This window comes from Podarcis pityusensis, assembly GCF_964106645.2.
Source record: "Podarcis pityusensis genome assembly, chromosome: 3".
NCBI lineage: Eukaryota > Metazoa > Chordata > Lepidosauria > Squamata > Lacertidae > Podarcis > Podarcis pityusensis.
This window is the reverse complement of record NC_138026.1, coordinates 29976383-30002179: the sequence shown is the minus strand read 5'-3', so window position 1 is coordinate 30002179 and position 25797 is coordinate 29976383. Positions and strand designations below refer to the sequence as shown.

Genomic DNA, 25797 nt, shown 5'->3' with positions numbered 1-25797 from the left:
ATCCAAAGTGTGTGTCTTAATGAAGCTATGCTAAAGACAGCCCTACATCTAAACTGAATTCAGCCAGCTGTCTATTCAATCCTATACGTATGTGTCTACCCAGAATGCCGGTCCTATGTAGTTCAGTGGGGCTTATTTGCCCATGCGTATAAGATTGCAGCCTGTGTGCCATTTCGAAAGGGAAGGCTCCCTGCTTATTCTCTGCCCTTAAAGTTATTCTCTGAAAACAAATCTCCATTGCCTCCAGCGAAGAAAGGGAACCCTGCACATCCACAGATACACGCTGCCTGAAATGCCAGGATTTTTAAAAACAGAAACCAGCAACTCCCTACTTGGCTGGGTTTCTTCTTATCTTGTACGCTTTAACATACTCCAGGAGCCTGCTACAGACAGCACTGAGCGAAAGCAGCCTCAAATTAGTCTAGCAAAGAGAAAAGGGGGTGTGATGGGAGGAGGAGACGATTGCTCACTTTCTGCATATATTCCTGCCAGCTGTCCACTCTGGCATATAGCTGGCCAAAGCAACTCTCTCGCAGCATTACAGAAAGTGGGAGGAGGCTAGGCTGGAAGAAACAGCGGAAGAGCAGAACCCAATAGTAGGAGAACAAAACACCGGAGAAGCTTGAATCGCTGGCTTTCTGCTATAAGAGGATGCACACACACAACGCCTCTCATACTAAACTGGAATGTCAATGTTTGAACATAAAATTCCCTGTAATAGTACTCTAATGCGACGGGGTTTTTAAAAGCATTCAAGGAAACATCTGTTTATGGAGTGTTCTGGAGGAAAACATGAAATGAGGTGGCTTCATTAACATTTTCCAAAAAAAAAAAAAAAAAAATAATCCCCCAAATACCAAGCTTTCTGTTAATGGTATGAGCAAGACCACTTTGCTAATAGCATCTGTCAATTTCATTAAACACACACACACATACACATTTGCTTATGGGCCCCAATATGCACCTAAACAATGCTATTACATTAGATTGCTTTGTGACATAAGTTTAATTAATTTTTTTTAATAAGGGCGGGCTACTTCAAGAGGCTCCAAACACGTTTCCTAGAATCTTTATCAAAGTATTTCAGGCAGAAATTAAGTTTATAATAGTATCCCAAAATTATTACAATGGTGGGAAATAGTTTGAAAACTAATGACTGTTCCCGGGGGTGGAGGATGGGGAGGTTGTAGAAATTGAAAATGGGTCATTGGTACAGCTCAACTTCAAGTTATGACACTAGAAGTGTAACCCCAAATATTTGAAAGATGTTCCAGGGTCAGAAAACTGAAATCTCAGTCCAAAATTAGTCAATGGTTTGGGTTGATATCATACCCAGAGCAGATCCAGTGAAATTTAATGAGATGAAAGTTCTTCCCTTTATTTCAATGGGTCTGAGTATGGATAATATTGGCTATCATCAATGCTAATTATTTATAGGCTTGACCCAGGATATTTTGGCCTTTGGCTGATTAATATTCTATGGGCTTTTAAGTGTGTTTGAGAAGGGGAGTTATTATTTTGCTCTGTTTTGTTTTTGTTCTAAATTATTTATTTGTATTTTTATCTTGCGAACCGCCCTGAGACCTTCGGATGAAGGGCAGTATATTAATATAGTCATACCTCAGGATAAATGCGCTTCAGGATAAGTATTTTCAGGTTGCGCTCCACGGAGCGCATAACTTCCGGTTTTCGCTGCTCGCGCATGTGCAGACGGTCAAAATGATGTCACGTCCATGCGTGGAAGCGGAGAAACGTGACCCACGCATGCGCAATGGAGCCTAGGGGTGCAAACTTGAATAAATTATTGTGGGGTCCCAGATAGGGCCTGCTCTGCCTAATCAGTCACATGATACAGTGCACACACTTGATTTGAATGAGAATGCCCATCAACTTTGTGGGGGCCCAGCCCCCTCAAATATTTTATTATGTGGGCCAAGCCCTCATGGCCCATAGGAATTGGCTCCTATGATGGAGCCTTATGTGACAGTTGCAAAGAAAGAAAAGAAAATAGCTGGATCCATTTTTATTCAAGGGGGAAAGTCCAGGTCGATAGCCAAAGGTCCAGCTGTGTTTGCTTGAAGCACAGTCAGGCAACAAAGGTGCGTTCCCTGCTAGCTGACTATGGCAACCACTCTGTAGACAATCTTCTGCACACATCCATGAGAAATAGTTTCACTCACTGTGGGAAACAGGAAATTGCAGACGAACATTCCTTTAAACAGTTTCTGGGGAATTACTGCTTTGAGATTACCATTATTTTTTCATGAACAGGACTGTAAATATGTAATGGAACATAAATATTTTGTATTTAGACTAATAAAAAATTCAACCACATGAAAGATGCATGTTCACTAAAAAATAATTGGCTTCTGTCGCATCATGTAAAAGGCAACAACATACAAGCCAACTGCCCATACAACAAGTCAAATATTTATAGAGCTGGACAAATACCATCAGTTGGTATGGATAGGGGAAATTTCAAGCTGTATTTACAACCATTTCTTTAAAAAGAACCAACATGCCTTACTTATGGAATGTAACATCCAAGTGCCACTATTTGAATTGCAAGAAATATACTAGTTCTGAGTGGGTGGGTGTTAAAAAAAGGAAGAAGTAATGTTTGGGGGCAAACTTGCCTCAGAGGTAGTGTTCTTCAAGACCGGTATTACTCCCTCCCTTCCCACCATCATTGTGTAAAGGGGGTATCTCACTAGTAATTTAAACTGAAAGGGTCCTTGCATTGCTTTCTGCTACCAATGTTTGGAAGCAGCCAGAGAGGGCTCATAAAATGGGAGTGGGGGCAGTGGCATTCCCCCAGCGGCAACAGTTTAGTTATTGCAATGAGTTATATGCAGGGCTGCCTCTGAAAATGGTTCAGAAACCTCAGCTAGTGCAGAATTCGTCAGCCAGGTTACTCACCGGGGCAAGACTGTTTGAGCATATTACACCAATCCTGGCCCAACTGCTCTGGCTGCCCATTTGTTTCTGAACTGAATTCAAAGTGCTGGGGATTTTTTTACCTATAGAGCCTTAAATGGCTCAGGACCACAATACCTCAAGGACCACCTCTGTCTATATGAACTGACCTGGACCCCGTGATCATCATATGAGGCCTCTCTTCATGTACCTCCTCCACGAGAGGTCCAGAGGGTGGCAACATGAGAACGGGCCTTTTCGGTAGTGGCTCCTGGTTTGTGGAATGCTCTCTCCAGGGGGGCTCATCCAGCGCCTTTGTTGTGCAACTTCAGGCTCCAGGCAAAAACATTGACATCCAAAGCCCTTTTAAATGTGTTGTGGAAGGGCAGGTTATTGGGGAGGGGGGTTCGTTCTCATCTTTAGTATGCAATTTGTGGTTTTTTATATACAGCGGTACCTTGGTTCTCAAACTTAATCAGTTTCAGAGGTCTGTTCTAAAACCAAAGTGTTCCAAAACCAAGGGGCACTTTCCCATAGAAAGTAATGCAAAATGGATTAATCCATTCCAGACTTTTAAAAACAACCCCTAAAACAGCAATTTAACATGAATTTTACTCTCTAACGAGACCATTGATCCATAAGATGAAAGCAATAAACAATGTACTGCAGTCACACAATCAATCCATCAGTAGCTGAACTGGGTTCCACACAGTCACACACACACACACAAAGAGCCACAAAAACGAAAACACAAAATAAATAGCAAAACCAGACAGACCTCAGCGTACCACTCAAAACAGAGCATGTTCAGCTTCCGAAAAACGTTCACAAACTGGAACACTTCCTTCCAAGTTTGCAGTGTTTGGGTTCCAAGATGTTTGAGTACCAAGGCGTTTGAGAACCAAGGTGCCACTGTATTGTGATTTTATATTGTGAACCACCCTGAGATCTACTGGTATAGCGTGGTATGCAAATTTTAATAACAGCGGCGGCAACAGTGTGCTCATTGTGCTGAAAATGGAATGAGGTAGTAAGATCAGCAAAGCTTTACTGCAATGGCGGCCTGGAACCTCGGGCTACCACCATGAACCTGGAGTTCCCGCTATCTCACCTCCACCTGACCCTGTTTCCAACCCAATGAGGACTGCTCCACCACCACGAATATGACATCACTACCCCCACACCCTTCTTCATGAGCCACCACTGGAAGCAGAATGTAAAGGTAAAGGTAAAGGTAAAGGGACCCCTGACCATTAGGTCCAGTCGTGGCCAACTCTGGGGTTGCAGCGCTCATCTCGCTTTATTGGCAGAGGGAGCCGGCGTACAGCTTTCGGGTCATGTGGCCAGCATGACTAAGCTGCTTCTGGGAAACCAGAGCAGCACATGGAAACGCCATTTACCTTCCCGCCGCAGCAGTACCTATTTATCTACTTGCACTTTTACGTGCTTTCGAACTGCCAGGTTGGCAGGAGCAGGGACCGAGCAATGGGAGCTCACCCCGTCGCGGTGATTTGAACAGCCGACCTTCTGATCGGCAAGCTCTAGGTTCTGTGGTTTAACCCACAGCGCCACCCACGTCCCGGAAGCAGCATGAGAGTGGTGCAAACACACAGGTTATCCTTAGTCCCCCCCACACACTGTGTTTTTTAACATTTGGAACACAGTGTTCTCGCATAACCTTGAGAGGAGCTCCCCCTGTTAGCAGGGAACCGTTCTAGCCCCCTCCCCAAGTTCATTTTTGTGCCAGCGCATCTGCATTGCAGCTACCTGCTTCAGCAAAAGGGGAGTGATGTTATCACATTTCATCTCAGCCCATGATTGCCACAGTGATTTCAAACAGATGTCCGAACTTTGGCAGATGCATTTATTGCCTGAGGCTTATGGGTAATAATAATCTAAAACCATGTTATGCCGGTTGCCAGCAAGTAACCGTTTAGGCTTAGTGTCACCAGATCTCAGCAGTGTTAATGTATATTTTGTCATTTGTGCCTCTTGGAAGAGCAGGGCAGAGGAAGGGCACAGGTATTGGTAACAAAGCCAAAGTGCTAGGCAAACATTTGACCTAACTAACAGGACACAATCAATTCCAGATAGTCTAAGAAAACAGGAGAAATGGGGGATTACGGAAAGCTAGGGCAAAACTAGAATTCATTGCTATGAACTATGTTACCAATGTCCTTGATCAAGCAGTCCATTGACTGGAGAGTATATTATTTATACAGTGGTACCTCGGGTTACAGACACTTCAGGTTACAGACTCCGCTAACCCAGAAATAGTACCTTGGGTTAAGAACTTTGCTTCTGGATGAGAACAGAAATCATGTGGTGGCAGTGGGAGGCCCCATTAGCTAAAGTGGTACCTCAGGTTAAGAACAGTTTCAGGTTAAGAACGGACCTCCAGAACGAATTAAGTTCTTAACCCGAGGTACCACTGTATGGCTCAATTCCCTTTATGCTTTCTTACAGACATTTATATGGGTGGTGTCCCCATACAAATTTAGAGAACCTAATTTTATTTCAGGAGCATTTGTTTGGGGACAAAGGGATAGTGGATGTCTTAGTCATTTCCAGTGCTATGCTGTAATTGTCAGGCAGGTGAAACCAAATTATAACACCTGGAAGACAATTCAATATTGCACATGCATATGGCACCTTTAGCACACATGCGGCAATATCATGCACTGGAAAACAGATGAGTTTGCCCATCGCAACAATATGCTGGCCAAATCCTGCTGCTCTAACAGCCATTAAGGGCTAGAAACATTCTTAAAGAAAGCTGAGATTTTTAAAATTGTAACAAACCAATCCTGGTAAATTAAGCCAGGGTAAAGTATGCCAGATCCAACCTCCATTCTGGAGCATGGCTACTATTGGCTGGGCTGGACTAACTAGCAAAGGGGAAACAAGCCTTTAAATGGTGTTATGCCACCCTTTTTGTTGGCTTAATTTGCATAGGGTTCCCAGGTCATGAGACTGAGCTCAACAGGCTTAGAATCCAGCCTGAGTCTCCCCCTCTCTGGTCCTGCACCAAACATGCCTCTTCTTCAGGGCTTACACCATCTTAAGATCCACCAGGCTGGGTCCCAGTTGAGCCGAGATGTTGGAGATATGCCGGCCAGTGGCGTAGCGTGGGGGGTGCCAGGGGGGGCCGGCCGCACCGGGTGCAACATCTGGGGGGGCGCGCTCGCTGCCTCCGGAGTCGCCGAAGAGCCTCGGGCGCAGGCTGTAGCAGAGCCCCATGTCTCGTGGAACCGACGAGCTGTGCGCGCGCCCGGGCTGAAGGCGTCCGGCAGGCAGCGGCTCTCAGCCCCGCGCGTCAGGGCCGCGGAGGACGTGCCAGGCAGCCCCTCCTCACAGCCCCGCCTCCGCTGCTGCTGCTGCAGCTGCTGGGCCATGTTGCATTTTCCTCGCCTCTCTGCCCCCCTCCTCCTCCGGGCAAGCGGCGTGGTTTGGGCGGCAGCGCCAGCAGCAACTCGACTCAGATCGGCAGGTTAGGGGTTGGGGGGGCGCAAATTACTTGCCTTGCCCCGGGTTAGGGGGCGCAAATTACTTGCCTTGCCCCGGGTGCTGACAACTCACGCTACGCCGCTGATGCCGGCATATCTCCAGCTGTACCTAAGATGATATCCACTCATCCCATTGCTCCCTAAATCTTGTATATATACATTTTTTAAAAACTGTGCGCTGCAGGTAAATAAGCAAAATACACAACCATTAGTGATTCACAATCTGCTAAACCCATAAATCTAATCTTAGATGATGACAGATTAGAAAAATCCACAGATGTTCCATTTGCTTTTATTTGGCCATTAAAATTATTATGTTTTTGTATCAGAATTATCCATCACATTTTTGTGGTTGCCTGTATTAAAACAAAATTGATACAATACGGAAATATTTGGCAGGGCTTCTCCAAATGATGAGCCAACCAGAGCCATATATCAGCATCCCACCCTGCATGATTTTATGACACTCATGTCTGTGTGGAGGACCACCAGTGGTCTGCATCTATGATTAAATCATTTAAACACACACACAACTGGGCCATGTTCCAGCAAGCTATGTAATCTTCCAGCAGATGATCATATTTGCATTCAGAGGTTCCACTTAATGATTATTCCACACCCTCTTGCCCTGATGCAGCAATGTTTTTCAGTACTTAGCAGTGTGACAATTGCAATGGAACTGTTCATGAACCACCAGTCTCAGGCACATACTGTATTGCCGTGATGGATCACAGTCCCATATGCTAATACTGTAACATCAAATTACCACTCAGCTTCATGGAACGTAAAGGACAAGCATATTTGTGCATTATTACTTTAAAACAATATTTTATCTAGAAATAGGCTGTTGTTGCAGTCTCCTCAGAGTGTGGAGAGCAATGTATCACTTGACTAACTCACCAGAAGATTGATTTCCTGCCTTTCTAAGCTGCCCTGTCAACACAGTCATTTAATCTACTTCCAGAAGAAAAGTATTTCATCAGGGAAATGTAATGAAATGTAGAAAACAAAGTGCAATAAACAATTAGCACTTGTTGAATTCTTGATAACTTGGGAAGAGCAATGTGCATTACTATTGTTCAAATATGTGACATCGGCACTAAATTATATTCATGGATCTGTTGTTTGGTTCAAACAGATCCAAGAATTTCCTTCGATGCGCCAACCACCAGGATCATAAGCAAACTCATCAGCTTCGGTGTTGCAGCTGTCCAGCACATGTTCTTTAATGTGGTTTCTGAAAAAAGAAGCAGTTGGATCCTCATAACAGCAAGACTCTGTATCTAAAGAGGGCACAGTTATGTATAAGATACAGAGTCTTGCTGTTATGAGGATTCTAATTTGGTCTGTTTGTTTGATGTCTTCTCTCTCTCTCTCTCTCTGAGTCCTGATGTGGTGCTAATCTGACCTGCATCTGGGCCCCAAATGGAATTGCCAGTGGGGTGGTGGTGGTCTTGCACAGTTTAATTAGAGTTTTAAACATGTAGTCAGGAGGGGGTAGAAGCAGTAATGGTTGGCAGCGCAGCACAGCATTGCAACTCTGGCTTTCCAATGCCACATGTTGCTGCCAGTTACCGAGAGGAAGAGGAGGAGGAGGAGGAGAAGGAGAAGAAGAAGAAGAAGAAGAAGAAGAAGAAGAAGAGGAGGAGGAGGAGGAGTTTGGATTTGATATCCCACCCTTCACTCCCTTTAAGGAGTCTCAAAGCGGCTAACATTCTCCTTTCCCTTCCTCCCTCACAACAAACCCTCTGTGAGGTGAGTGGGGCTGAGAGACTTCAAAGAAGTGTGTCTGGCCCAAGGTCACCCAGCAGCTGCACGTGGAGGAGCGGAGACGCGAACCCAGTTCCCCAGATTACAAGACTACCGCTCTTAACCACTACACCACACTGGCTCCACAGGAGGGAAAGGAGGAGAGCTCAGTGTGGTGTGGGCGCAGTGGCAGGAGCATTTGATTTGCTCCACCACACACCCTCACCAAGCTCGCCACTGCCTTAAACCTCCTCTCAGCAACTGGTAGTAATGTGCAGCATTGGGAAGTCTGCTTAGCAACACCCTGCTGCCCACTTTCAGCCCCTACTGCTTCTCCCAGGGTAGGGTGAGGGGTCCCAATGCTCTCTTCCAGGCTTCCATTTCTGGAATAGAAATCATGGCAAAGATGTAGTGGGAGACCGCAGAGAATTGAAATAGTTTCTTCAACCCAATAATAAAAGTGTATGAAATTCTACTCCAATAAAGCGACTGGAAAGAAATGTGATTTAATATCAATGATATATGTTTTACTGTGCAATGCTGTGTTCTGATTTGTACCAGTATTTGCTAACATATGGGCTATGAACCTTCTAGCCATTGTGGCCTCCCAGAGGCTTGAAAGTCTCTCATTTTTGCAGCATACCTGGGTGGGGGACTGAGGATGTCAAGTACTTGGTCAGACACAATACATGACCATCAGGCTGTATTTGGTTCAACGTCTCACAAGATTTCACCAGTCACACTTCACTTTAGATATAACCTCAAGGGTGATAGGTAATAGGTGTGTGCACCAACCACAATATTCATCTGAGTCAGCACTTCAGAAAACAGTCTCTATTGGTATGAGGCACTTTGTAGGTTGGCTCATTAGATGCAGGGTCCATCTGAAACAACTTCACACACAAACACACTTCATTATGACAGTTTATTTTTTTAAAAAATGGCTGTAACATTTTCCTCATTTTGACAGAAGTGGATGGAATTCGCAGGCATGCAACATATTAGCCCCTCCACAGAGGACAAAGCCTGCTTATTTCATTTTAATTTATTTATGTGTTTATTTCAAAATGTATTTCTATGAAATTTGCAGAAAAGATCACCCCTTCTGAGGATATGATACCTGTCAAATTTCAGAAGATTGACCTGCAAGAGAATTGCCCATATTTTTTGTGGGCAATTGATCAGAAAATTACAGACACAAGGAAAGACTACTGGGTAAGAAACCTGCCAAATTGCAGAGAAATAAACCAACGGTTTTTCATATTAAGGAATATTTAAATTTGATGGTGGGAAGAACTGAATTTTGGTTGTTTCATTTTTATAGAAAGCCAGATGGGTCTCCACCTACCTAGATCCCAAAGTAAGCTTTTAACCTTGTAGGTGAGACTGACTAGGAGCAGAACCAGCTTGGGATTCTCCTCAAGGAAATTGAGTTTAACTTTTTGATAACCCTTCTCAATTCCTCAAAGGCCCATATAGTAGACAGGCTTTAGGACAGTTGGTTCCCAAACCATATAGCACGAGCATTTATTTTTAAGACAGCAAAGGGGGTTAATTCACTGAGGGCACTAAATAAAGTAAGTGATCCGATAGTGATGTTCAATAAATGCTGCACAATAAGCGGTGCTTGAATGTGAGATTTCAGGTTAAAGGGAGTTCCCTAGGAAGAGGGATTGGTTGCTAAACCACTCTGGGAACTATAGCTCTGCGTGGGGCATAATTGTCTCAAAGCAACTCTCAACACACTTAAACTGCATTTCCCAGGATTATTTGTGGGAAGCCATGACAGTTAAAGTGATGCGGTAAAGTGCTTTAAATATATGCTGCAGTTGTGGCCGAAAATTGGCAGCAAAAACAACAGCACCAACAGCACCAACCAGGTCCACAAGGGTGCCCGTGGTTCAGCGATCCACCACTATATGCAACCATGCCGAAAATGGATTCTCCACCCTCCTCCTCCTTGTTGAGGCTCAACATTCACCTCCTTAATGTTGCTGCAACAATGAATACAGTTCCCAGCTCTTTGGCTTGCAGCACAGTGTCCCTCCCATTGCCCCTCCTCCAAAACGCCATTCCTAACCTTCATTCTTTTCATTTGCACTGCTTACTCTTACTGCATTTACCAGCTTGATTTTACTTTGGGGAGTGAACCGCCCAGTTTCTGATTACTTTGTTTTCTAACCACTGAGCTCTGCAAAGGAAATAATAGTAGTTTTCCATTCTGGTTATAAAAGGGCAGAGTAACCCCCCCAGATAAAACAAATAGCAATTCCGAAACTCTTCTGAGACTTGCATCATATCCTTACATGAGTTCAATGGACTGAACAGAAGGTGAACTTTGATCCATGTCTGCTTCTTTGCATGCTTGGTTACAGCGTTGTTTTGAGTTACAGAAAAGGAAGTGCGGGAAGAAAACACTGCAGCAATAGCCGTCCACAAAATAAAAGGTGTGAGAATTTTGTAGGGAGCTGCAGCATTTTTGTACGACTTGTAGCTACCCTTTGCAGATTGAAGGCAGCTCGCTCTGTCAACCAGCCAGGCATTTGCAGAGACTGATAGCGATTAAGATATTTTACAAGGGATGATACATTTTAAGAAATAATAAATCTGGCTCCCCAGCTGGTCACCATCTGCGGTACATTTGATGTGAAATAATCTACATCGTTGCTGTATGGCTCACACAGATGACGCAGGCTCCTACTGGCTACAAGGGGAGATGACATCACAGGAGTGTCATGGAAGCCCTGTGCTGTGTCCAGAGGTGAATAAAAGCTCTCCTGTCTCAATAGTAAAAGCCCTTTTCACTTCGGCGTTCTTGTTGGCAACACAGTGGCTACTGCCAGAACTTTGAAGTCCATCAACTGTGGGATACATCTTTAAAAATTCAGCTGCGACTGCAGAGGCTGCAGGGAAGCCAACAAGCTAGCCTGAGCCCAGTCAAGAGTTGGTTCGGTGGGCATTGATTGAGGGCTCACACTCCAGCAAGGAACCCACTGACAAGAGCAGGCATCCCTGGTGGTGTGGTTCTACTGCACCTACCTCCCCCCCCCACTGCCTCCCCCCTCTCTCTCCTGGTAAGCAACATTGACCCGCCTGCCATGAAACTAGTGCAGCAGCTCTGCCCCATCCAGTGAGCTGCATCTGCAAACTACCAGAAAGGATGCTATTGGAAAGGCATACTGTATAAGCTAAACTCTTTCCATTTTGAAGATGCCTCTTGAGAGTCCCATGGACTGCAAGAAGATCAAACCTCTCCATTCTGAAGGAAATCAGCCCTGAGTGCTCACTGGAAGGACAGATCCTGAAGCTGAGGCTCCAATACTTTGGCCACCTCATGAGAAGAGAAGACTCCCTGGAAAAGACCCTGATGTTGGGAAAGATTGAGGGCACAAGGAGAAGGGGACGACAGAGGACGAGATGGTTGGACAGTGTTCTCAAAGCTACCAGCATGAGTTTGACCAAACTGTGGGAGGCAGTGGAAGACAGGAGTGCCTGACGTGCTCTGGTCCATGGGGTCACGAAGAGTCGGACACGACTAAACGACTAAACAACAAATTGCAATGTACCTGAAGGCTACTGGTGTAATTCAGTAGACATACCAGGGGTGCCAATTTGAATAAAATATTTTGGGGGGGGGGTAATCCCCCACATAATTGATCATGAAACATGACACATGAATGCCATTTGCTCATCAACGGGGGGGGGGCTCAGCCCCCTCAAATATTATATGGAGACACGAAGGGACCTCGCCCCCTAGAAGCTGGCTCCTATGACCCATACCAAAATGCCAACCAATCCCTGTCTTCACTGCATTATTATTAGGGAGGGTAACCGTGCATGTAATATATTCCAAGATCACCTTTTTCTGCAAGCATAGCATACCAGCCAAGAAGGCTGCCGTATTAAATATTTACATATAGAAATTCCATAGATGTGCCTCTGTAGACCACATGGCTAATTCGGTCAGCGTTTGCTCTCCCTTATCTGCACTGCATCACACAGTGCTGCACCCTTCTATATAAAGCCAACACAAGAGAAATCACAGTTCTTCAATCAAATATAAAAACTACAGAAGATAAAGTGGGGGGGGGCACACAATTATGAGATGAAGAGATCACTGTCTCATTTATTTGCTGATGAAATAACATATTTCAACTGGGAACATATTTTCTAAGATATTAGCAATATTAAAGCCAAATATTTAATATATAACCTACTCATATTACTCATGATTTCTTTACATGATCCCACTCATCTTGAATCTATTAAAAGCTGTTAGCATTTTAACATCCAACTTCATCAGCTACAGGGCTGGGAGAGCTTTCAAGCAAAACATGGAAATGTTGAAACGATTGCCTTCCGATCTTATCTAACTTTTGCACTAATTAACCCTGAATTAGGAGATGGAGTGGGATGATCAGAGATCACTGCCTAAAAGGCTGCTTTGGCATAGGATGTTGCAGGAAGAAATTGCTAATTTTGAATTGTTTTTCATCAACAGCTTCTCTCCCTCTTTTAAAATCCAATCCTTCTTCTAAGGAACATTGGGTTTTCTCCCCCATTTTATTTTCACAACATCCATTTGAGGTCGTTTGGGATAATCAGGTCTCACTGACTCATACTAGCTACTACTTTCCTCAAGAGTTCATCTGTAAAACCTGTTAATCAAATGATTTAAAAATCCGCTTAACTTCAATGGTCAGGTGAGGTTGCCCAGGGTCCAAGATCTGGCAGCCGACCTGGGAAAGGTTGCCTGCCTACCTGTGGAAAGGCCAATGGCAGGCCAGTCTGGGGCCTGGGATTCCCCAGGGGGCGGGCCCAACCAGCCAATTGGGTCTACCCCCCCCCCCGGGAATAAATTGAGGCCAGGCCAGCATTCCTCCTCGGTGTTGCTTGATCTTTCGGACATACCAATCAGCTCTGTTTCCTTCCATTTTTAGTTCCCGGTGAAGAACAAAGCTAGACTTCATATGCAGATTTGAACATATTCCTGATGGTTTGTTCTTGTTTTAAAAACAAAAGCAGCTTGTGATCTTCAGGAGGGACTGTGGCAGTGGGTTGCTTAACTCTTCCCCAGTGGACATTTTGTTTCTCAATTGCTTCCCTCCTTCCCACAGCTACCCTTTACTGATTTAGCCTTTGCTTTCACGAGAAGCATGAAGGCAGTCCATGAGCAGCCTGTGATCCCTGCAACTTTTGAGGAATGTGTGGGGCAGGGCTCTTTTGCGTTCTTTTTTATCCAAGGACCACAGTGTGGGTGCCAAGCGGACCTCTCTGGAGAAGGCATTATACAATTGGGTCGCTGCCATAAACAAGACCCTCTCCTTAGTAGGCACCAACATCACCAAAGTTGGGTTCTGGAGATTATCATAGGGTCCAGCCAGGTATATATGGAAGGATAAGAAACTTTACATAAACTAATTAGGGCTTTGAAGATTAACAGTAGAGATAATAATCCAGCAGAGATGTTACAGCAAAGAAGGAAATTGACTAGAACCAAACCACCGGCTACACAAAATCGAAGAGCCAGTGTGTTGTAGTAGTTAGAGGGTTGGACTACGATGGGAAACCAGGGTTCAAATCCCCCTCAACCACAGCTACCTCACAGGGTTCTTGTGAGGATTAAATACGGAGGAGGAGAACCATGTAAACTACTTTGAACTCCTTGGAGAAAAAGGCGGGATATAAATGTAATGAATAAATTAATTAATTCAAAGCACATTCACAGTATCCCCTTCCAGCTTATAGGAAGATTATTCATTAATTCCTTTATTTATTTGTATCTCATCCTACTTAGCTCAGTTGGCTAGAGCATGGTGCTGATGATGCCAAGGTTGCAGGTTCAATCCCCGTATGGGTCAGCTGCATATTGCAGAGGGTTGGACCAGATGATCCTCAGGGTCCCTTCTGACTCTACAATCTGATGATGCTACGATTCCCAAAAGCTCAGAAGAGCAGTTATATACTATGTTCTTCTCAAGCTTCTTTGTGAGGTGGGATTTGCTCAAGGGCACAGACGATGCTGCAAGGCTGAGAAAGGCTTTTCATGCCCATCTCCCTGGCCCAGTTCCAAAATTCAGACAAGCCTTAGTTGAGGCAAACAGTGTAAAATCAAAGTGCACCTTCCCTCCCCCTCCCCCAAGGGATATGGCACAGGTAAAGCTAACTGACGTGCATCGCAGGCAACGGAAGTGTAATCCTGCCTAGTGAGAAGTAGATGTGGGGCCACAGGGGACTGCGGGCGAAGGCTAACGCCGAGAGATCTCTGTTTGCCGTAAGCATTTCTTTAACATATACTATGATAATTCAGAGGAAAAGCTTATCCCAGAACATTCTACCAAGGGTGCACAGTATGTTCAATAAATGTTGATGTATGTACATTAGTTATAACATAGCTCAAGGCAATGTATTCTTAAATGAGGTGTCTCTATCAATCTTGTATCCATCCCCCCCACCCCAGCACACCGAACGCAAGCTGCTGCAAAGGCTGTTCTGCTCCAATAAATGCTGAAGCCATTTGCACGGGAGCAAAGCAATGCATTTATTAACCAAGATTAACATCGTCCAAGTTTCCAGGGTTAGGAATTCAATTGAAAAATAAATGCCTCTTTGCATTACATTAGCACATTTTGCGATGAGCATCATGAACCAGTCGAAGCCCCCACCCCCCACCCCCAATGCTCCAGGTCGCTGGGTTGTGTCCCTCTTAAACCATAGGCAATTGACTTTTGAGAGCAAATGACTTGTAAGTTCCATTTTCAAAACTGCCAGGGAGATTTCCTGAGAGTGTCGTGTTGTTGCAAGGCTTTAGCATGAGACGCAATCTTGACAGACGCAATCAGAGACAGAACCAGAACCTAGGGAACTCTGGGTTCTGGAGAAAAACAGCAGCCACAATTCAGTATTGTGTTCAGCATAGATAAGCCCCTTGAATCTAGAGCTTTAAAGTCATTGCTTTCAAGCAGATGTAAGTGTGCCTATGCTGGATTCTGCCAGTAAAACATCATATACTTACATTGGCTCACAGTACATTTCCAAGCACAATTGTTGGTGCTGACCTTTAAAACCTCAAATGGCTTTGGCCCTGTATATCTGAAGGAGAGGCTCCACAACAATCACTTAGCCTGGACACTGAGGTCTACCTCCAAGGGCCTTCTGGCAGTTTCTTCACTGTGAGACATTGAAGCTACAGAGAACCAGTCAGAGGGCCTTCTCAGTAGTGGCGCCCACACTGTGGAACGCCCTCCCATCAGATGTGAAAGAGATACAACTTTTAGAAGACATCTGAAGGCAGCCCCATAGAGGGAAGTTTTTAATGTTTAATGTTTTGTTATGTTTCTGTATACGCTGGAAACAACCTAGTCAGATTGGCCGGGTACAAATAATATTTTCTATTGATTATTATTATATCCAATGTCATTTCTGGTCAAGAGGTCTTTAGATACCCCAAACTAACTGAAGCTTCTTTCAAGCATGAACCACGCAGCAAAGCAGTGCCTGGATAGATCCACTTGAATCTCAGGACAACACAGTCAGACTCGAACAAACATTATTTGCTTCAGAAAAAATACATATATTAACATAGAAAATAACTGTTTGGGCTACAATCCTATGATCAGTCCTATGATACATTCCTATGATCTGGAAGTAAGCCCTGTTGAACATAAGGGGCTTACTTCAGACTAAACAAGCATAGGATTGCGCTGTGAAAAGAACACAAACTCTCAAGTTGTGACAAATTAAGTCTGTAGCCTTTTAACCTGCAGAGCCGAAATGTGTGCATTTGTATAGTGGAACCACAGATACCCCCTCTTTTGGGGGGAGAGTATTATTATTATTATTATTATTATTATTATTATTATTATTATACCGCCCTATACTCGGAGGTCTCAGGGTTCACAGAGTGGGACAGGCTTTGACCCACAATGTGCATTTCACACCCACCCACCCCTCTTCCCAAATTAGAAGCTAGGGGAGGCACAGATAAATTGTGAGTTGTAAACTCCCTCAGCTGAGCTGGAAGTTACACAAAAGGCAACAGACCCATCCTTCTTCACCGCACCAGGAGACTCACAGGCCAGGAAGTAATAATTATACAAAATCAGGGTGAATGAGCAGATATTAATTATGACATAGGAAGTTTCCCAGACAGGAAAAGGCAATTAGAGTCAGGATCCTAGACATATTGGCAATTGCTCCCTAGATAGCAAGGCAGTGGCTCCTACAGACAGGACAGCCTAGAGCAGTGTTTCTCAAACTTGGTTCTCCAGCTGTTGTTGGACTACAACTCCCATCATCCCTAGCTGGCAGGTCCAGTGGTCAGGGATGATGGGAACTGTAGTTCAACAACAGATGGCGACCCAAGTTTGAGAAATACAGGCTTTCCTTGGAGAGGCATGGCTTTAGAGTTGCTGTGTCACTTCCTGAGGCTCAGAACCTGAGATCTGATATCCTCAGTGCAGGGGAACCAGGTCTCCTAATTTACAGAGGACACTCCTCTGACTGAAGGAGTCCTCTGTTTGAAGGGCTGTGTGGCCCAAATCCAATGTAAAGATAAAGAACTTTGTAAATGGTTGTGGCGATTTAGCATTCGGTAGGAGGAAGACAGACTTAAGGAACAGGCAAAAGCCTCATTATAAATAATTTCCTCCCCAATTCCCCTAGAATGATTCACAATCTGGGCAGAAAATGGTGACTGATAGCTGATGGCCACTCAGCTACCGCCTGAGGCACCAGAATTAAGTTTTAAAACATTAAGGATAGAAAGACTACCACTATAGCTGCTGCTGCTGCTGCTGCTGCCACCACTACCACCTCTATGGCAGGCCCCATCCCTACAAATGTTTGAGGAATTTCTTTCCAGAAAGGACACTCCCCTGGTTTCAGAAACCCTGCATTTCACTCCACCAGCTTCCAATTCCAACTTTCGGCTCGGCAGACACAAAAACTTGCCCTGTTTTCCTCAGTGAAATGCTGGTGGCTATGTGCTCTTTCTCAGCCTCACTTGCCTCACAGTGTTGTCTTGAGGATAAAGCAAGGAAAACCCCAGTGCATGCCAACCTCAGCAACTTGGATACAAATGCGATGAAAAATACTTCCATTCACAGCCAGTGGGTGCCTTCTCCCTTATCCTGTGATTATAAAGCCACACAGTATACTTGAACTATAACATGCAAACATGGCCCTCGGTTCTTAGGATTCTTCCGCCACAAAAGCTCCACTATTTGGAAAATGAACGACTCCATTGTGAGCTGCTGTATAATGAGGTGGCCAGCAGCTGCTTCCACCCATGTGAAAAATGACTCAGCTGAGTTTCACTGATGTATATAAATGTCTGGGGTGGGACAACGAGACTCAGTTAAAGATCATTCTCACTTTCATGAACTCTCTCTCTCTCTCTCTCTCACACACACACACACACACACACACACACACCACTGATAGCATGCTGTCTCTCTCCAGCTGCCCAAAAATAGTATGTCCTGAAAATATTTCCTATGGTCCATGTTCTGGAAAATGCTAAGTATAGTCAAAGGGCAATACGGAACGAGAAGTCAGTGTTAGAAATTGGGGACCCTCTGTGTAGTTTTGTGGGATTCTGCATCCATCTTTTCCAGATATGTGAAGAGAGGCCTGCTTTAACTCCTCTGCGGTGCTCATTTTAAAAAGAAACTAGGTGTCAATCAATTTCAATATACCCCAAAATGAACCTGTTCCAATTCATGCTCCTCCCTTTACAAAATGAACCAGTTTTGTTCCTGTTCAGTTCACAGTTCATTCAGACCACCTTCGGCAAATTTTCTCAGCATTCAGAATGTTACAAGCCGCTGTGCTAAAGTGCAAAGCATATTTAAGAAGACAAAGGAAACGTTTTTTTAAAAACCCACGGTGAAATGCAAATTGTTTATTTCCCCCCAGCAACTATCTTTAAGCTTAAAGAGTGAAAAATACATGAAGGGGAAAGAACTTGAAGATGAAAGTTCTACCCCAAAATGAACTTAATTCACATTCCGTACACCTGGCAATTATGGGAACTACTTTCAGGTGTAGGTAAGATACTTCAGTCAACTTTATTGAACCAAAATAGTTTATTCCAAAGCTTTGTCTTGTTCTCAGTCCACATGTTCTCAGTCCAAAGGGTTGTCCAGTACAAATCCAGTTTAAACGTAAAGAACGCTAAGAAGGTAAGGTTTCAGAAGTTAAGTACCTGGACAGATGAATGAGTAGCAGTCACCTGGTCACAGTTTAACCTACTTTGGAGAGATACATTGCATTTCTATTTACCGTATTTTTTGCTCTATAAGACGCACCAGACCACAAGACGCACCTAGTTTTTGGAGGAGGAAAACAAGAAAAAAAACATTCTGAATCTCAGAAGCCAGAACAGCAAGAGGGATCGCTACGCAGTGAAAGCAGCAATCCCTCTTGCTGTTCTGGCTTCTGGGATGGCTGCGCAGCCTGCATTCGCTCCATAAGACGCACACACATTTCCCCTTACTTTTTAGGAGGGAAAAAGTGAGTCTTATAGAGCAAAAAATACGGTAAATTAAAGTACAGTGGTACCTCGGGTTACATACGCTTCAGGTTACAGACTCCACTAACCCAGAAATAGTACCTCAGGTTAAGAACTTTGCTTCAGGATGAGAACAGAAGTCGTGCTCCGGCGGCGCAGCAGCAGCAGGAGACCCCATTAGCTAAAGTGGTGCTTCAGGTTAAGAACGGACCTCTGGAACAAATTAAGTACTTAACCTGAGGTACCACTGTAGTTATTTCTAAATCTGCATCCATATCTAAATCTCAGATGTCTCTGGCTCACCATTGAGCTCATCGGTGAGGGGGTGGCTATAAGTATACTATAAACACATTAGACATCAGGCAGGTACCATCCCTGCTCAGATTTGGCCTATTGAAATCAATGAAGTTAGCCATATACACTAACATTACCAGTGGGTCTGCACAGATCATGCCCAGCTCTAAAGATTTTTAAATATATAATAAATTTATGATTTTTAAAAGGTTTTTTGTTATTAAAAAAACCTGAATGGTATTTCTTCTCTTTTATGGTATTTGCATGCTGTTTGTGATGTTTTCTTTCTGGGCTGTTTTCTGAAGAGAAATAACCAAATGTAAAAGCATCAATCAATCTCCCCTCTTTCCCTGTGCCCATTTCTTAAAATGGGAAATTTTGGAAAGGAAATTCCCAAATCTGGTTCATTTTTCCTTGTTGTGTGGGCTTTGTGGGTTTTTGGCTCAGAGCCACATTTCTGAAATTCTTTGAAGGATAAAGCAAGTTCAAAAAAATATACATGTGACATGGTTTCATACAATAAACAAAAACTGGCCACCAAGTACATTGGAAAAGAAATTACCAGGAAATACAAAAAAGATTTGTTGACTTGGCAGGTGACCTGTGTACACTGAGATTACAGAAAAAAGAGAAAAGCCTTTTCATTTACTCTTAATATAGCATCCTCATCCTGTTGCTTTGGCACTGACATAGATTAATACTTTGTTTTCCTCTCAGGAGCTGGGTTAAATCCTGCTTAGTCTTTGTGAGAAACAGACTTTGTGATTTTTTTTATATACCATTCTCGCTTACCAGTTTGATGCATATATATATATATATATATATATATATTCCAAAAGTGCAGCAGGAGTTCTAAAGCCGTCATACAATATTTTTTGAATATTCTTTGGTATGCGAACAATGTGTTTCAAAGGCCTTATTCGCTTTCCCGAGGGAATGATGTAGGCCATGTCTATTTCCTTCTTTATGGATGCTTTTAGAAACAACAACCACGATTTGAATGAGGATGACTAAATGCAAAAGATGACATGTCTTTTGTACTTTCATAGTAGCGTTAGAAGAAAAACAATAAGCGGAAGCAATCACTCCTTCTCGTCTGCTTCTCGTCTGAAGGCTGGGGCCAGGCGATCCTTGGTTTTCAACATTGTGATATATCACCAGCTAAACATTGCGACTTACCAATATATCACGATGTCTGAAATAAAGGATGGAGCTATGCAGAGGCATCGGCTGGCTTCACTGTGTTCCCCACGTTATGATTTTTGCATAGCACACGGACATCATGATTCGTGATATATCGCCAAGTCAAAAATTATGAAACGAATATTACAATATGGACTTCAAACCAGTTTTGGACAATATTGCAATACATCTCCTAGCCCTACTGGAGCCATATATGACACAGCATGTGTCTGAGTAGTGTGTAATTCCCCACCCCAAAAAAAATGCTTCATTCTTTGGCCATTTAATGGATATGGTGATGGACTTTAGGGTATAACCGAATCACTTTTTGGAGTGATCTGTTCTGCATGGCTTCAGAGTTTTCTTCCATGGACTTGCTGGCGGTCATGCAAGCAAGAAATTCCCAGCCACCCAGGCTGTAATCTGAAATGGAAAAGTGGTGGAAGGAGAGGGGTTTCTTAACTGTCGCTCCTCCCCCAAGTTGGTTTTACCACAAGGAGGGGAGAAGAAATGTGGATGATATGTCATCAAGGGATACACAACATGGTATTGTTGGTCTACAGCTCCTATGATCACTGTCCATTTGCTATGCTGGCTGGGGCTCGATGGAAAATGGAGTGAAACAACACCAGGAAGCTTTTAGGGAAGTTTTTAATGTTTAACAGACCACTGTATTTTAATACTTTGTTGGAAGCTGCCCAGAGTGGCTGGGGAAACCCAACCAGATGGGTGGGGTATAAATAATAAATTATTATTATTATTATTATTATTATTATTATTATTATTATCATCATCATCATCATTATGGTGCCCATCACCCATCCAAGCTGATGGGCTCCACCCCAATGGACGTAAGGTTTATCTCTGCTCAGAACTGGCACTTGCAGTCCCCTCTATGCAGGGACTGCAGGGACGCTCGCTGTGCATGCATTTTGAGTGCAATGTGCATTGGTGCACTTGGCTAACTGGAAGCACTTCTTACTTATCACAGGCAACCAGGCAAGTGCCTCATCAAAGGTGTCACACGGACCAGAGGCAGATTTAGGGCAGTGTGACCAGTTCCCCCGCAGGAGGGTGCAGGAGCCAACGAGGCACCTTCCCGCCTCCTTCCCAAAGTCTAGTAAGTGCTGGGTTTGGGGAAGAAGGCATGAGGGCTATGACAGGGTCCTAGAGTCTTCCTTCCTCCTGCTCAAAGCCTAGCTTTTGGAAGGAGATGGGAGGGCACTAGGAGCCTACCAGAGCCTCATGCCTCCTTCCCAAAGCTCAGCACCTTGCTTAGCTGGCTTTGGGAAGGCAGCACAAGGGCTGGGTGGGTGTTCGTCAAATTTTGGCCTTGTACAGAGGACCATATTACCAAGGTCCACCCCAGCTCAAACCCAGAGTAATAATCTTCATGCATGAAATGTTTCCATCGACTTCAGTTACACAGGGGTGTAAGCAGAACAATCCATCCATATTTATGGTATTAATTCAAACCCCCCAGAAGTCCAGGAGAGACAGAAGACCAAAAAAATAAAATAAAAATGAGTTCAACATAAGCTCCACAAGCTCGGATATTGCATAGTTCCCAAAAGTGAGTCCTGATTCAGATATTTAAATGTGGTAAATGCACCCTAAGAATTACCATTATTCATTTGAGGAACTCAAATGTCAAGTGGCTTCAATCAGAACAGCCTACTTACATTCATGCCCCCTCGACGCACAAACCATTAATCCAAAAATGTATCTAAGCTTGTGTTTGTTCAGGAAGAACGCAAAAGGCTTTGAGGCACATACAGAGATATATTTCACAACTATTCTGCATAGGCATACGCGCACGATACACTGTGAGTAGTGGTACCAAAACACCAGAAAGCTCACAGATATTTATTTTGGCTTTTTTATTATTTAAAAAGTGATTAGATTCAGCCAGGCCCGTGCAAAGTTTGTCTGAGGCCCAGGGTCGGAGTCTTGCCCATGAGAGGCAGCTCTGTGGCACCGCTGCCCGATCCGATCTGACGCTACACACTAGTATGCAGTAAAGCAGGTCCAGATTTTACTATCAAAGGCTTGCACTAAGTCCCTGATTGGCTGGGAGGCAAAGGGCATTATTTCAATGACAACATAAGTCCAGTAGTCCCCAGTGGAGCCCCCCGGCCATCTTAGCTCTCTAAGGCCCAGGGCAAGTGTTCCCAGTTGCCCCCACTCTCATACCCTGCAACATGTTCAGTCCCAAAATCAGGACATGCATCTTCCCAACCATGCTCCCATGCGAGTCACATGACCTGCGCAAGATCCCAGAGCTTTTCGGGATCATACTCTCACGACACCCAAAAACACACGCCTTTGGCTAATTTAACAATCTATGGCCTTTTAAATTGGACAATGGTATTGTTATTGTTTGTTACTATGTTATGTATAGGGATGCGGGTGGCGCTGTGGGTAAAACCTCAGCGCCTAGGACTTGCCGATCGCATGGTTGGCGGTTCAAATCCCCGCGGCGGGGTGCGCTCCCGTCGTTTGGTCCCAGCGCCTGCCAACCTAGCAGTTCAAAAGCAAGTAGTGCAAGTAGATAAATAGGGACCGCTTACCAGCGGGAAGGTAAACAGCGTTCCGTGTGCTGCGCTGGCTCGCCAGATGCAGCTTGTCACGCTGGCCACGTGACCCGGAAGTGTCTGCGGACAGCGCTGGCTCCCAGCCTATAGAGTGAGATGAGCGCACAACCCTAGAGTCTGTCAAGACTGGCCCGTATGGGCAGGGGTACCTTTACCTTTGCCTATGTTATGTATGTATTTATTGTATTTTTATATTGTAAACTGCCCTCTGATCCTCGGGTGAAGAGTGGCATAGAAATTTAATAAATAATAATAACACACTAAAACAAATTAAAATTGCCTCAACTTTCTAAGCACCTGGGTAGGCTTGTATACAGTACAGATGGGTTCTCTAACTAAAATAGAGTGGGTGGTTAACATTTTTGCTTTCCTCTCAAAACTTGCCTTTTGCTCCTTACAATTGCATTTTTTGGGGGGTGGGGTAAAGAAAATTAAACGTCCAAACTACTTTCCAATCAAATTCCCAAAGTTAATTAAAAAAACAACAACAACAAACTGTCAAAAACATCACACAAAAACAAAAAATATTTTATTGTACCTTCTTGTTGGTTGTTTTAATATTATTGTCATCTGCCCAAGGATTTTAATGAAGAGTGAGAAATACATACATACAGTGCTTTTTTTCTTTAAAAAAATGTTTAGGGGTATTCTCATTTCGACTCAAGAAAATCACCATTTTATAGTTCAAATCGGAAAAACAAATACAGTAAATGGACAAAAGTACAAAGATTCACAAAATGTTTAGGGGTATGCGTACCCCCAGAAGAAAAGCTCTACACACATACATACATATCATTCCTAAAAGAAGGGGCTCCTTAAAAATGGATTTATGTCCAAAAGCTCGATGAAAAGAAAAATAAATATATCTTGCCTTTGGAAAGACAATTAGAATGGTTTCATGGTCCTTCTAAGGGAAGCGTCATTTTTGTGATTGTCTCTCATTGGGATGGCATCCCCCACCCCTCTCGTAGCTTGTACAGGTACATATTTTCCTCGTAGGCTCCATCTATTCACAATTGGACAGTCTGTCCAGTCTCTCTGAGATGCATTTGAGCACTTAGTGATGGGGAAATGCTTTTTAAAAATTCTTATAGTGGAAAGGCATTTCCCACCCACGTTCCGTTTTGAGTCCAAATGAATGAGGAAGAAGAGGATCAGCATAATATTCACGATGTGCAGTGCCAGGGATTTCCACCCACACGCTACTTTTGCTGATGACGCAGGCAAAATTGGCACTGTTCCTGTCTGGCACAAATTTCAAAACTACAACTGCATATGGGGTTTGCGCCTGCAGCAGTTCCTGCATGGTGGCATAAAGGAGGCACAGGTCAGATGGTGGTCAGGATGTACAATGATTAAAATCAACTTCCAGTCAGCACCGGCCTAGGACAGTGGTTTTCAACCAGTGTGCCGTGGCACCCTGGGGTGCCTTGAATGGTGGGCAGGGGTGTCGTGGGCAACACTGGCCTCTGCCCCTCTTTCCTTCCCTCCCTCCTCTGATGCCTTCTAACGTCTCTGCCTCCCAAAGATTTGTGTGGCTGTTTGTTGCAACAGCCCTTGCTCCTAGCTCCCCAGGAGAATGGTGCCTCTGGGGCTGGTCAGGGGGTGCTGGTTGCCAGAAGCTGAGGCGGCCTCAGAGTAAGCAAGGAAGTGGGTGAGGGAGCCCAGCCAGCCAGCCAGCCCTCCAGCCCTTACTTTTGGGAATGGACAAACTAGTGTCCTGGCCTTTCCTGAGCTTGCTGTGAGCAAGGCTTGCCTGGGAGCTGAGTGCCTCATGCCGAAGGAGAATCTTTCCCCTGTGCAGGCCTCATGTCCACCTTTGGCCAGTCTTCATTGGGTCACTAAGACTGGGGGCATCCTCTTCCCAGGCCCCTGTGGGGCAGTATGAGGCAGCACCTCTCTTTGGGGCAATGGGGTGTGGTGCAGAAAGAATGTAGTTGATCAAGGGGGGCATGGACTCAAAAAGGTTGGAAACCTCTGGCCTAGGATAAACTTGTGGTACCAGCATGCACTACTAACAGTTGCAGAACTTGAACTTGATACACATTCTTTCCAATAACTGAAGCCTTAGTGATTGGTCTGAGATGTAGAAACTGTAGCTGACAGCTGAGGCTCCATTCTTTCCATTTTTCAAGTATATATTGCTTTTCCTAAGAGCACGGGCTCATCTTCATCCAGTAGATTGACTGAAGTTGTGCAATTAATGAGTTGCATTCACTGCCAGTTTATACAGCTGGGTTCCTGTTATACATTTGCTCAAGTGCTCAAGTTAATGGTTTTTAGCTAATGCACCCTTGGAGAAGGAAAAATGGGGATTTTGGGGCCCGTTTCAGACTGACTGCACAGTCAGGTTTTAGATATGGGAAACCCATTCCTTCACCATAAGGATGGACAAATCAATTTTGGTTTCTCTTGGTTACTCATTTTTCTAATCAAGTTCAGTCAACCACATTTCTGCATCAGTTTGTGATTTTAAAAATAAATAAATGCCTTCATGAAAATGCACAAGTTTTTTACTGCACATTTCCCCTAATGTACACATTTTGAATCTGATTCTCCCCAATATACAAATTGTTTCAAGATTTCCCCCTAATATAATCACTTTTTTCAGCAACAGATGCATTTATTATTATTTTTTTTGCATACATCCCTTTAATAAATCCCTGTACTAAGCTGTAAATTTCAGATAAGTGCAGATTTCAGAGGATAGCTGTGTTTCAGGTCATGGATCATTTCAAGAGGTGTGAATTAGTTACCTGAAGCAACCTGAAGCAATTTTCTCCTTCAGGCTTAGTCACTAACGCACCGCCGTCATCTGTTGCATTACGTCTATAGGGGTTCCAATTAGCTGGTTCTATCCGCTCTGGAGGTGATGTGCTGAGAAACATAGTCTACTGTTGATGGGAAGAAGGAGAAACAACAACAACGTGAAGATTTAAAACAAACATAGTATTGTGTTATAGCAAGATACAACCACTTAATGCCATCACCAACTGCCACATTCAGGTTGAATGAACAATACAAGACAACACCCAAAACCGAG

General features: G+C 44.0%; 2 long non-coding RNA genes across 3 annotated transcripts in view; both read right to left on the bottom strand.

Moving 5' to 3' along the window:
- Window positions 1–2133: 2133 nt before the first annotated feature.
- Window positions 2134–25797, bottom strand: part of LOC308472852 — a 360690-nt gene continuing 337026 nt past the window's right edge. Inside the window, exons 3-4 of one of the 2 annotated variants that reach the window (XR_013983775.1) lie at window positions 25511–25648; window positions 2134–2179 (exon numbers count right to left, since the gene is read on the bottom strand). This is a non-coding gene — a long non-coding RNA (uncharacterized lncRNA). Of the gene's footprint in view, window positions 2180–23334; window positions 24055–25510; window positions 25649–25797 lie in introns of those variants that run through there. The other variant, XR_013983776.1, reaches the window with a different exon arrangement.
- Window positions 15010–17297, bottom strand: LOC308473151. The gene is made up of 3 exons (XR_013983954.1): window positions 17232–17297; window positions 15617–15727; window positions 15010–15045 (listed from the first exon to the last, which is right to left on the bottom strand). It is a non-coding gene; the product is annotated as an uncharacterized lncRNA (long non-coding RNA).